Here is a 14,206-nt window from a genome sequence, read left to right on the forward strand (position 1 = left end):
CTGTACCAGCAGAGGATGTGTTTTCAGTAAGACTTAATATTTTATGTTATATTCTATACTCTAACTATGTAGAGTCCGTCAACTCACTGACCTTGTAACCATCATAAAAAAAAAATATATATTTTTTCATGCTATAATGAATACATATTATAACATGAAGATATAAATGTTTAGTCTAAGTAGCTTAAGTCTCATAATATTTTATACATATATTATATTAACCTTCTATTGGTGCCTAGATAAATAACGTGTGTTGATGTAAAACTGACCTTGTTTTGGCTGTGTTTTAGAGGACTAGTATTTTGTATTATATAGTAACATTTAAATTATTATTCATTATATACATGTATATAGATTATTACTGTTAAGAAATAAGTGAAAAATTTTATTTTTCTTAAAATATAGAATAATAAATAAAGAAGTAAAACAAATAATTATTTCTTCTAGCTTTGGTCTTTGAACTAGGTTGCTGATGGGCACAAGTTGCCAAGCCTTTTAAAATTTTAATACATGAAAGATGTGAAACAAAATTTTTTAAAGGTTTTATATATATATACTGTTGAATAATCAAAAAATCATAAATAACTATACTGGTACCATTGAATTCCCCTTAATCTATAAAGCTTAATAACTAAACTGTATTTAAGTCTAAAAAAAAATATGAAACTTTAAGAAGACTAAAGACACAACCTACTTCATTGAAACTGTGGATTGAAAGAAGTGGAAGTTTTTCGAAGATTAAGATGATGACGAAAACCATGCTTGGGAAAGAGGTAAATGAAATTACCATGTTTGATTCAGTACACAAGTCATATCTCAGCAAAGTAAAAAAATATAAAGTTCTTATTTGATATTCTAGCTTGTTAATATTAGTAATTTGAGTTCCTAGTTTCTACAAAACTATGGAATTAGTATTTTGACATTACAAACATCTAATTTTAACCAGTGCTGCTTTTAACATACCACGTGATTCACTAAAATCTATATTTAATTTTAAATTAAAAATTATTTCATATATAATATTAAAGTTTGAATTATAATATGCAGTTTGATTCCAAACTTACCTGACATCAGTTGAAAACTAGTAATTCAATAAAATTTTGAATGCAACTCGACAAAAATGATGACATGGCCTTTCACCCAAATCCATCACAAAAGGGTTAATGCATCTTTTACTAAGCTAGGTTTTAACAGTATAATCCAGAATACAGTTATTAAAGCATATTCTAGAATTTGGTTTTAATGTGACAGAAAGAGTAGGTAGTTTTCAAAATTAATGATCCTAAACCACTTTGTCTCACCAAAGCTCTTTACAAGATTGTCCCAGGAGAGAAATGTCATGTATATCATTTTATTTTTTATGCACACATAAGAAACCTAGGCTCTTGATTTGATATTTTGGTTTATTTCATAAAACCTGATTAACAGGACTCACCAATTTTTCTTCTTAGTTGAATATCCAATGAGTAAAACAATTTCTTGTTATATAACTAATTCAAATAGTCTTATGCACCACAGTTATAATTCAGACAGTACTTTTTAAATAATACAGTGAAGTTTACTCCTCAAAGAACTGAGGAAAAGTTCCTGGTTAAATCAGGTCAAAATGGCAGAAAATTCCAATTTAAACTATTTTTAAGGTTGTGGTCTAGCAATTCAAAAGAAAATCTAGTTAACAAGAATGAGATAAAAAGTCTAATATGTTTAATAGCACAAAAACAAATTTTTAAAGAACAATGTTCCATAATAAAACTATTTTGCACAATAGAAAGATAAAAGTAGACAATGTACTGTTAGTGTACTGCCTTAGTTATAACCCACAAGAGATTTTGAATACCATTATTTTTAAAGTTTTTATTGTGTTACAATAAATGTTACATTAATAATTATCGTTTGCCATGCTATACACATACATATTTAATTCTCTCTCTCTCCACTGGTAGACAGAAACAGCATTTCAAAACACTGGTCACTGTCTACTTTGAATTTTAGTGAAAAAGAGGGTTATAGTCAATTCTTTGGTTTGTTGTAGATTAATAGGAAGACAACTTAAAAAAAATTCTACCCATCAAAAGCCTCGGAACAGAGCAAACCACTACTTCTGTTGTGGTGGACTGCAGTTTATGTGTATTGCAATTTATTCTACAAATATATTATTTCATACTGTTCACTGGAAGAATGACAAAAAATATTCTTCTTATCTTAAACTTTTCAAAATACAATCAGTACTAAAATGCCAGTTCACTTAACTTTTGTTAAACAGATTGTTAGTAGTACCTAATCAGCTGCAATGTTTTTAAGCCAGTAAACTGTAAAAATACATCAATCATACAGTTAGATTGCAAACAAATACAACTCAAAGTGTAACTGTTTTAAACTTTTCTTGTGTAATCAACACTTTCTTATTCACACATATAGAAATAAATTCTTAATGCAACATAAAGAACTTATTCCGGTTTGATTAATTAACTTAAAATTCTTAAATTAAAGTTTATAAGATGGAATAGCTATAAAAATGATTGTGGTCAACAAAACTTTATAGATTTTTTTTATTTGTTCATGTGCAACCTGTTACTTAATAAACAACCAATTTGTTTTCTCAGTATAAACAATTTATAATAAGCTAAACTATATCTAAAGTTTTTATCATTCTAAAAATATTTTTTTAAAATTTGCAGCTATTGAAAAGTAAGACTCAGATGGAAAGTTAGTGTTAAAAAACAGCAATAAACAAATAAACCTTGACAGTAAGTTTTATTCATGGCAAAACTGAAGGAATAATAGTTTATTACATACATCCAATCTCATTATCAACAGTATACTTGCAAAAATATGCAGGTGTTTTCTTACAAAAGAAGACAATAAAACTGCATAAAACTTGTAAAAAGTACAGTAAGAAGACAGGCTCCAACCATTTTAGTTTATCTTTAGATGTTTATTTTAGTCATAAAATGAAATAATAGTCATACTGGAAGTATATTAAAAACAGAATAAAATACAAACTACTTGTTAGAACGACGAGAAGGCTCAGACGCAGTAGGAGGAGGTGGGGGACCACGTCTATCAAGATCTTCAATGTATGCCATGAGAAGTTTACGTCGTTCGTCTGATATACTATCTAAGATGAGATAACGCTTGTCTTTCTGAAAGGTTACAAGCAGAAAACTATAATGAATTCTACTGATATTTCAATCAAATATACCATCATTTACAGATTAAAACACTTCTCAGAAACATTTAAGCATTGAATGTTTATCAGTTTTATATAAACTTAATTTTATAACTTCCTTCGATAAAAATTAAACTTTCCTTGTTTACTTTATGCTTATATCAAAACATTCGTTACTTAAAAAAACCAAAACTTATTTACATGAGATATTGTAGTAACAATTACTTTACACAATAAACTATGTATATCACCAACCTCTATAACTGTTTCTATTAAATGTTCTTACTTACAAGAGATGTTGTAGTACTAACTACCTTACACAATAAATGATATACATCATCAACCTGTAGAATTGTTTCTATGTCTATTAAATGTTCTTATTTACATGATATACAGGAGTAATCACAACTTTACAAAGAAATTATGTGTATTACCAACCTATAGAATTGTTTCTACATCTAGTAAATGTTCTTATTTACATGTGATACTGTAATACTAACTTCTAAACAATAAATGATGAATATCAACCAACCTGAAGAACTGTTTCTATGTCTATTAAATGTTGTTCTGATTCTTCAATCATCTTCTTTGACCTAGATATTAATACAACTCATCAGCTACCATAATTCGTTACAAAATGTTGAACCAAAATGTCTCTTAAAAATGAGTTTATTTCAGAAAATATACCCATTTTACTCTTTGATAGATTTCAATGAAAACACACATGCATTCTAAAATTAAACATTTCTGTTTGACATTTCAAAACCTTTAACAGCACTTCAGCTTTAAGAAGTTTTTAATTCTGATTTAAGAAGATAAGTACATTTACAACAATGGTTCTAGCAGTCAAGGTAATTCTAAGAAAATGTTATTGCAAAATAACAGAAAAAAGGGAGAGATAAATAAGTTGTTTATTCATGCACTAAGGAAATTATACCAAATAATATTTCTGTGGAAAAGAAATTGCAAAATTTTGACTTCACTCACAATTAGTATCCATACATAAAAATGAATACAGTATGAAAACAAATTAAGTTTATTAAAATAAACTGAAAAATATTTAATATCAAATCAAATCAAATCATTGAACCACATCTATGTCTATTAGCTGTTTCCAAATATAGACTGTTCAGAAGCTAATCTGTAAAACAATAGTTGGAAAGAAAACAGTAATTTTAATTTGACAGTAAAACATACTTTCACATCTTTTAAGACTGAAAAAGTACAAAGAAATACAAATTCTAATTTCCATCTCAATGTCCCTTTCATTTTAGCAAACATACAAATCAATACAGTACTTTCAAAAGGTAATAATACACGTAAGATCCAGTGGGGTAGCTAGAGCGGGGGCAAGGGGGTACCATCTGTCCCCGGGCACAGGATCGGGGCTGCCAAATTGATGTTACATAATTAGGAATTATGGCTTACATCTTGAGGAAGCGCAAAAACTGACTTTGTCCCCAGGCACTGAAAACCTTAGCTTTTCCACTGATAAGATTGCAAAAATCCTAAAACTAATATGACTTAACTTTCCAAAAATAGGATTAAGAGACCTACTTGTATGTGATAATTTTTGTCTCCTTTAGAAGTTCCCGGAAATCAGTTCTGCCAGTATTCAACTTGTCTTTCAGATAATCCTTAAATTCACGCTCACACTTTCTATCACTTGAAGAGAACTTTGTATAACGAGGGTCTTCTTTTATCAACTTCTTTACCTTTATCAATCAAAACTATCTGTTAGTTTTAGGCATGTGCAGACATTCATATGCTAAATGCATAAATTAAATAAACATATTAGGTGCACTATACAGATTTATAAATGACAATATTTACACAAAAGCAGATAGTAAATAATCATGAGAAAATCATTTTATTTAGCAAATCTATAACATGAAAATTTAGTAAAGACTACATTATTTTTCAGTTATATAAGGCCAACATGTTTGAGAATCAAGATTCCTGTATCATTCTGGCAAAAAAGAATCAAATAAAATAGACAAGAGCACTGTGTGAGGATTGTAGAATATCATGGAAAAACCTTCAATAACAATACAGAAACTGTTAACACTCTCACTATGGGCTAGGCTGAATCAGCCAAGCTTGTAACCCCAAAATGACTTTTCTGTACTATTAGCTCTAATATGTTTTGTGTATATTTTCAAAATTTTGCAAGTTATCAGTAAGGAATAAATCTTTTGTTGGCAAAAAAAATCCAAATTTTTAGTGGAGTATTTTTCCTAAATATTTCTCCACAAATATAAGAAGTGAAAGTGTTGACTGCTCAAAATGAAAAGCGATTTTCACGTCAAGGTTAAAAACAATTTTCTTCATCTGAAAATTGTCAAGTTGTATTTACATAATTTATAGAACTTCCTAAATAAATTTCAAATGTTTTTTTTCAGTAAAACCTTATATTTTAGCTGTTATATTCTCTACCTCAACTCTATGCCAGGTTGGTCAATTTTACCAACCTTATAATCAGCAAATAAATACTTGGAAATCAATCTAAATAACCTTTTTCTTTTTCTCACACAACTTCGACTTGTAACATGAAACTACATTTGTTGATCATACATAGCATTAGAGTATGCATCTATTTATATTTAAGTGTAATTATTTTATTGCATTTTGAATGATGTGCAACTAATATTCACACCACACAAAGTTGTAAATCACTCAGACACCATCTAGGTCCCATTACCTGATCAACTCAAAGTAACATACCTCAGGTAGATACTTGATGGAAATTTATTATTATTATTTATTATACCTAATCTAATCTAAAAATATTTCTAATTTTTAGATATTAGTTAGTTTGGTAATCATAAGTAAAGAATACACACAGAAAACAAGAAATACAGTACTTGACCGAGTCTTCATTTTCATTTGCTGTAAAGAAAACTTAACCCACTTTTGCTATGGTAACAGTACTATTGCACTTAAAAGTTTCCAATTAATTAAAAATGCAACAACAAAAAAAGAATAGTAGCATGTAAAAGCAGACAATGTCCTATAACTCAAAATTGTTCTGGTTTTATAACTATGTGACAAGAACAATTATAAATATTTAGTTATGCTCACTAATGTGTTTCTAATTGGAATAAAGTTAGAACTATTTTCTGTATAGAAAACAGCATAAAATAATAAGTTATTTGACAGATTAATACTTTGGGCGGCTTTCTCTTGGTTACAAATTATATAGTATTGAGCATAAGAAAGAATTAATGTTAATTTGTGAAAGAGAGGGTATGACATGAGGGATGCGACTTTCTAGATTATGACTCTGTAACCAAATAATTCCTTACCTGAGCAATGAAACTATTATAATTAGTAACTAACATTAAGTTTTGTAATTTATGGAGAGTGGAAATAAATTATAAAAAAAGAGGATGCCTAGAAAACAAAGGTCACAATTCTTATAACAGGGGAAATGGAAGTTTTTTTAAACATCATATCCTTAAAGTAAGAACCTAAAACTTCTATAATACTAAAATATGGATAATTAGCTGTTTTGGTGCCAGATATATTTGTATACTATGATAACAGTGTCTTTTAATTAAGTCTTAAATTTAATTAAGTAAAACCTCATGAAATGTGCAGAAAATGACATCTTTATGGAAAGAGCTAACTCACTCAACATACAGTTGGTCAAATTGACCAACTTAATAATCATTTCATACTCTAACATTTAACCAAGTCATGCAGGTTGGGTGGCATCAACCACGGTCAGCCTATCTCAAAATTATAGAAAAATAATCACTGCCTCATGGGTTATTGTTGACTCTCAATGAAAAGTTGAAGAATAGTTAAGGGGAGCAAACTGAGAGATCAATAGCAGTAAAGAACTGATGAGATGAATGAAAATAAGTATAAGAACAAGTATTGAAAAGAGAAAGGTTGTGATCTGAGAGAATACACTATACTGAACGACCCCTCCCATCAATATCAGTACTTCCCCAGAAGGGAAGGAATTATGTACATTAAAGTCTCCCAGGATTAAAAAAGAATATGCCAACTGTTCAATAAGAGCATCAAGGCCTGACTGATCATAGGTCTCTTCAGGAGACAAGTACAGAGAACAAACAGTGATGGTATGACCAAAGGAAACATGGACGGCTATGGCCTCCAAGGGTGTTGAGTGGCAAAGACAAGGTGGGCACATTCTGATCAACCAACAGTGCCACCCCTCCATGCACTTGTCCATCACACAGCCTGTAATTTCTGTACATATAAAACTGCTGAAAGGTGACTGTATTGGCAAGTTGCAGAAATGTTTCCTGTAAGGAAAGATATACAGTATGGTAGGAAGCAATCAGTGCTTTGATGTCATTCAGATTAGAAATTAAACCTCAAAAGTTCCTTTGTATCAAGGTGGCTATTTTTATTTATGTATAGGCGAATTGGGTTGAGAGCCCTTCTGTTTACAACCATGTCTTTTTTCTTTATCATCTTTATTTGAGAAAAGTCTGTCAACCTTCATGGATCCTGCCCTAGCTCGATTGGGCAGGTCGTTGCTGTTGGAAGAGGATTCCAGCAACTGAGGACATGAGGAAATGATTGTTCTGCATCTTGGGGTGGAAGAAAAATATGTAATTGAGGAAATGCCCATACCAGGAACCAAAGGAAGTGTATCTTATGGTTTGCTGGAATGAACGTCAGGGACAGAGATGGGTGTTGATGTTGATTAATCAACTTTGTTGACTGTGGAGGTCAAAAGACTTTTCACATTGTTTGAGAACAATTCTATTGGAGGCACAGAGAGATCTGTCTGCACTCCAATGTAGTAGTGGAATGAAGTGCAGCAGCAACTTTCGAGCCTGAGGGTCAGTAATGTTTTGAACCGCCTTCAAACTCTGCACCTTTTTTTTCTTCCAGCCACTTAGGGCAAGAACAAAAGTAGAATGGGTAAGAGCCATTGCAATTGATGCAATGAGGGTCTGTTTCACGCTTGGGAAGCATCGTGGTCCTTGCCACCTTAATGAGCACACGTCAAGGAACCAGGACATGACATCTTCCAGTGACCACAACAGCTGACACTGGAAACATCTGAGAGGGTTTGGAACATATGGCTATACCTTAGAATTAAGATAACTTGTTTTGATGGTTGCAGTGATGTAAATGTTAAAATGAGAATATTGGACAGCATCATAATTCCATCTTTGCAAGTGGAGATATGCCTCACTGCAGAAACTCCTTGTGTGGAGAGACCAGCAAGAATCTCCAACTCAGGGATGTTCTTTAAATTCCTCTAAAAGTATAACTCCTCGTGACAAATTCAAAGTAGCATGGGGTGTAAAGTCATTGGGTATATTCCCCAATTACCTTTGAATGTAAGAGAATTTCACTGTGTTTAGATATGGATGTCACCACAGCAAAGCTTTTTGACTGACTAAAAAAGGGAGACATTTGCCCTGAAGGTTTGTCTAAAAGAGAATGTAATATAAAAAAAATGAGGTACAGGTGTTACAGATTATAAAGATTGCTGCTCAGAATCTTCAAGACGTGGTTGTTTACCTATGGGATGTTTTTTTTCGCTATTTTATTTAAGTTTTTATTTGGAGGATCCATAATAAAAAAATGTTTTGGTGCCCACTGACTCCACCTACCATGGAAGCCCTACTAAGGGATGCACTACAATGCCAAACAAAGACACTACAGCAATGCCAGGGTGTTGTGAGCACAATACCCAAACACCTGCATCAGATACAATGTCCACAACACCTGTTGAGAACATCCGATGCTGGTACTTGGTTGACCCTAGCCCAAGTAGACTAGCTGAATTCAAGGCCAAAGTGGTGTGTTTGGGTTAGACCCCTCAACCACTAGGATCCTCTCCTCCCCTTCATGGGTCACCATGCATGCCAAACAACTGGGTGGATGTTTAGATCCCAGAGGAGGTAAATTGAAAGAACAGAACCTTCCCTGGGAGGTCTCCTCACCAAAGACAGGAATTCACACTGAGGGGTGTGAAAAAAGGAAGGGATATAATAGACTGATGTGCTGTTTAAAATTTTAGAAATGCTTAAGATGGTAGGCAGATCAAGACTGAGATAGCTTTGGGTGAAAGAAAGTAGTATCATTTTAGAAGATGATATTAAACAGAAAAGTACATTAGTGGTTTGGTCTTTCTGACTTATATCAACATAAAACAAAACAACTGCAGGCTATAAACTTACAATATGGTTTGGCAATATCTATAAGTATGTCACTTGCAACAAAAAAGCAGAGGCTCAAATAGAGGAGAAAAGATTATCCAATTTGTGTAATTTAGAGCAAACAAGTGGCATGAGATACAGAAAAGACTGATAATTCAAATACCTTCTTTTTTATTTGGAAATTAAAACATATAGCAATAAAATTTATTTATTAACTGAACTTTGAGGCTAAGTTTATTTGTATAAATTTATACGTGTAATTTTGAATTAATCCTGTAAAAAGGTAATGACATGTACACTTTAACTTACCCCCATTTAAAAGGTTAAATGGCCAGGTATAGCCATTATAAATAGAGTAGACAGCCAAAAACACTTGCTTCATTCTGGATTTAGTTTGACTCTTTGAACCAAATAACATGAATAGCTGTCACCTTTATTAAGTTCCTACAAATGAACATGCAGAGTAGGAATACTGGCATCACACCTCAAAGCTCAGACCAACACCAGCAACTAGACCAAGCTTGGTCCATTTTCACACAGAAAGCAAATTACTCCATGTTATTACCATATTTGACTAAAGCAAGAAGATAGTTTTCACTATGCACTTCAAAAATCTATTTTACAAATTTTTCAATGCAGTATAAAAGTTTCCTACACGAACATTAAATAAACAATTCTATACAATTTTTGAAAAAAAAATATACTAAATCCTTTTTATTATTATATTTTCAGTGCTTAAACCACGAGTAGTGAAAAATGAACTTGTTATAAAAGAATTTAAAACTCATATTTCAAATAAGAAAAAAAAGAATATGTTGTTACAATACCACTCTCAATGTTTAATTTTTTTAAATAAAATTATGCTTCATCCCCTGTCACATAGTTTTTAACTGATTATTAGCCATCTGATTTGCAAACTGTATTATCCACAGTTTCTTTCCAGTACGCATTTTACTGAATGATGTCTAAATATATGACTGTATAGGGCCCTGTAATTTAAACTAAAGCTCATTAAAGTTCCAAACATTTTAATAATAATCTAAATTTGGCTAATTCCCACCTCTTTCCATGAAGATGTCAAACTGATTTCTGTTGTTTCTTCTAGCAGTTCTCTGAACTTTTCTTTTTTCTTTTGTTTAAGGCCTCAATGTGTTCATTAAACAGCTTTTCTCTCTCCTCTCGATCTAATGATTCCACCATCTCCCAGCGATGATCTTTTCTGAGGGCTTTCTTTGCCTCTCGCCAACTCGCATCAGAGTTTCGAACCTATCAGCCATAACAATATGAGAAGGACCATCTATGCTGTCTATATGTATACATTTTCATATGCATATATTAATCTCCTTTTTTTGAAGTCTTTTCCTTTCATGTTTTAGATTAAAATAAAAAATATGTTTTTAGGTACACAAAAAACATGTGGTGCTGTATAATTACAAAAATCTTGCTTATTACATTACACAAAAACAAATATGTTCTCAGACTGTAACCAGTATTAAGTAAAATAATTATCTGAGCATTTATTTTAAAAATTTAAAAATTAATATACAACATTTATGACTTTTAATATTGATTATGAAATTAGCTATTTCAATATACATCCATTTCTCAGAACATTTATTCAGTACCACACTTTTTAAGGTTAAAGTTACATAACATGCCCGTGGCAGTGCTTTGGATAGGGACATTATGTATGTCCATAAGAGCAAAAGAGTCAATCATCACTACGATGTCTTGGTGGGCTGGTACGTATCAGAACTACATTTGAAGTTGCTTGGAATTTTACAGGTAGTATGAAGCTATCAAAACATGACTTCTTTGAAAAAAGGTATGAAACAACCTTTTCTTATACAAAATATTCATCCATTCAGATCATAAAGATTTGTTAAGACTGAGAATTAAGAATGTTCCTTGTACTTCATGGAATTTGAAAACAAAAATATAAGGATCAACTTGGGGCACTAGGACTACTGAGAAAGAAACCTGAAATAAGTTGCATTCCAGCTGTAGCAGACAGAGTAGGCATCTTGTATAAAATTCAGTAAAAAAAGTTGTCAATATCATCTAGACAGTAGTATGAAACATATTCAAAAAGGATCTCCACTTGGAAAAGCAACTCAAGTCATGTTATTTTCATGACCTATCCATTCAACTCAAACAGCTAGATAAAAGAAATAGGTATTTACATTATTCCATACAAACTTTATATACTGGTGCTAAGACTTGTCCTCTTACACTAGATAAATTATAGATAGATAGCCTAGAGGGAGGAGTGGTGTATTTTGGACAAGATAGATTTATATTAAAAACTAAACTGCAGAATTATTGTCAAGATGTAGTCAGGAAACAGAACCTGACTGTAACAAAGTGGCAAAATACCAAAACTGTTTTATTATACTCAATTCTTTGTTTACTATAATGCAGTTCCACACCAAAAATAAAAATTATAATGTCTTTGTTTTGATTACACATGCCTCTTAAAAATTTCATTATAAACTATACTGTATCCATTCCTGATCTGTAAACATTAAATTTACATAACTAATAAGTACATACGAGAATACAATCAATGTGGACCTAGTAGGGTACTGATGAAATATACTCGTTTTGACTAACAAACTATACTCTTCAAAACAAGAAATGCGAAAGGGATATTTTTGTTATTTTAAAGAATATATGTAATAACATTACAAGCTCAGAGTATATGATGTTACACGTGTTAAGGCACTGATTGTTAGACCAAAATGACAATAAAAGTTGTGCACTTTGAAAACGGAGGAAAACATCGGATTTTCCGCCAAAACGCATGCATGTCCAATAAATTTGTTTGAGAGATCTGCATGTCTGCAAGTGCAACATGTGCAAAATCCCTATAAAAGTGATGGGTTCTCGGTTTCCATAGCTCAGTGTTAAGCCACCGACACGCAATACAGTTACGCCAAGACTGACTGAAGCACAACGCAACAACACCATTGGTCGCTTGGAAGCAGGCGAATCTCGATCAGATGTTGTCAGAGCTGTGAATGTCCACCCAAGCATTATCACAAGGCTATGGAATCGTCACCAACAACATGGATCAACTCGTGACCGTCCACTATCTGGCAGACCTCGTGTGACCACGCCTGCACAAGATCGCAACATCCGGGTGGACTTCGCCCTTGCAGACTTTGGATGTTCAGCAGTGAATGTGCAAAGTTTCACACATGTCATACAGAACTACTCGGAATAAACTTGTTAACAATTTGTCTCATATTTGGCCTTTTTTGTTTCTTTTTTTTAAGAGTATATGAATTATAATGATTTGTCTTAACCAGAAATCAACAAAATTTTAACTTAAAATTTAATGTTAACGTTAGTTCAACTTGTCCATTGTCCTGTATAAAAAACCTATCAGGAAAGGAATTTACTTACAATGTATTGCTGTAACCTATACTGTTAACTTTCTGAACACAGGCTTGATCAATATCATTGATCATGTGACATTTCTGTACTCATTTAAAGTCTTTATAGCTTTTATACTACTAACCTTTAATATATTATGTACATCTTCACAAAATCTGGCTAACTTTCAGTAAAAATGATTAGTCTTTCACACAAAAAAAAATTTTTAGTGAAGTACTTTTAATAAACTATAAAAACATTGTCTATGAACATATAGTGTATTTTTACTGGACCTCCTTAACAGTGATCTTCATGTTAAGATTAAAAATAATTTTCTTCATCTCAAAAATCTTGTATTTCCATAATTTCTAAAACTTCTTAAATACATTTCAAATGTTTGTTTTCAGTAAAACTTTATATATGTTATTTTCTCTACCATAACAATATAGAAGGTTATTGAATTTTGAAGATCTTGCAACCACTGAAAAAAAAAATCTAAATTACCTTCTTACTAGAATGACTTCAAACTGCAGCATAAAAATATGTTTATTTATCCAAAGTAGTTTTAAATTCATAAAAGTATACATCTAATTTTGCTTAAATGTTATTGTTTTATTGCACTTTGAACCATACCTAACACTACTATTCATGTCATTATAAGTTGCAAATCATTTGGATAATGTGAATCTCAAGTTATGATATCATATTACATTATCCATGAGCTACTGCAAGCTGCTTGCATGGTCATCTTGTGAAGCATTTTCAGTATACTATTATTTATTTTACCTAATCTAACCTTCACTAACCTAAAGAGGTCCATATTTTCACATTTAATTACTTTTATAATAATAATAAACATGAAAAAAAAGTACTTGCCAAAACCTTTTTTCTACTGTCAACAACAATTAGCCTTACTTTTTTATACTAATTGTAGTAATACACTAAGTAATTGTTATTTAATTAAATAATGCACCAAAGAACGCTGAATAATAACATGCAAAAAAGCAGGCAATCTCCCACAATTAACACAATTTTTTGGCTTTCTAATTATGTCACAAGAGCAATAACAAGTTCATCCAAGCTGGTTTTATCTTTCCCATTGAAAGGAGCTTGTACTAAGAGAGAAAATGAGAATTTTTACTCAGAAAACAACATAATACATCATGTGACAAATTAAAACATTGGCTTTCTAGTGGTTATACATAATACAGTATTCAAAGTAAAAGAGGATGTGACAAGTGAGGCTGGCAAGAGGTCTGATTTTCTATATGATGGCGCTGTAACCAAACAAAATTGAAAGCTATATTTTTTTTTTGTGTATGTCTAAGTAATGACAATTTTAGTGAGTAATTTCTGTTAAATTTCCTACTTATTGAAGAGGTGGTGAATAAAATAGACAAGAAGGAATTGCCTAAAGAAAATGTCATATCTCAAAACAGGGGAAATCCAGATTTTGTATAATACTGCTTTATAAAATTAAGAAAAGTTATTTCCCATTAAAATA

General features: G+C 31.4%; 1 pseudogene across 1 annotated transcript in view; it reads right to left on the bottom strand.

The window, feature by feature from the left end:
• Positions 1 to 2,735: 2,735 nt before the first annotated feature.
• Positions 2,736 to 14,206, bottom strand: part of LOC143253603 (transcription elongation regulator 1-like) — a 129,485-nt pseudogene continuing 118,014 nt past the window's right edge. The window contains exons 16-19 of the transcript XR_013029728.1: positions 10,385 to 10,590; positions 4,727 to 4,884; positions 3,702 to 3,762; positions 2,736 to 3,143 (exon numbers count right to left, since the gene is read on the bottom strand). The product of XR_013029728.1 is annotated as a transcription elongation regulator 1-like (transcript). The remainder of the gene's footprint in view (positions 3,144 to 3,701; positions 3,763 to 4,726; positions 4,885 to 10,384; positions 10,591 to 14,206) is intronic.

This window comes from Tachypleus tridentatus, chromosome 6, assembly GCF_004210375.1.
Source record: "Tachypleus tridentatus isolate NWPU-2018 chromosome 6, ASM421037v1, whole genome shotgun sequence".
NCBI classification, from domain to species: Eukaryota; Metazoa; Arthropoda; class Merostomata; order Xiphosura; family Limulidae; genus Tachypleus; species Tachypleus tridentatus.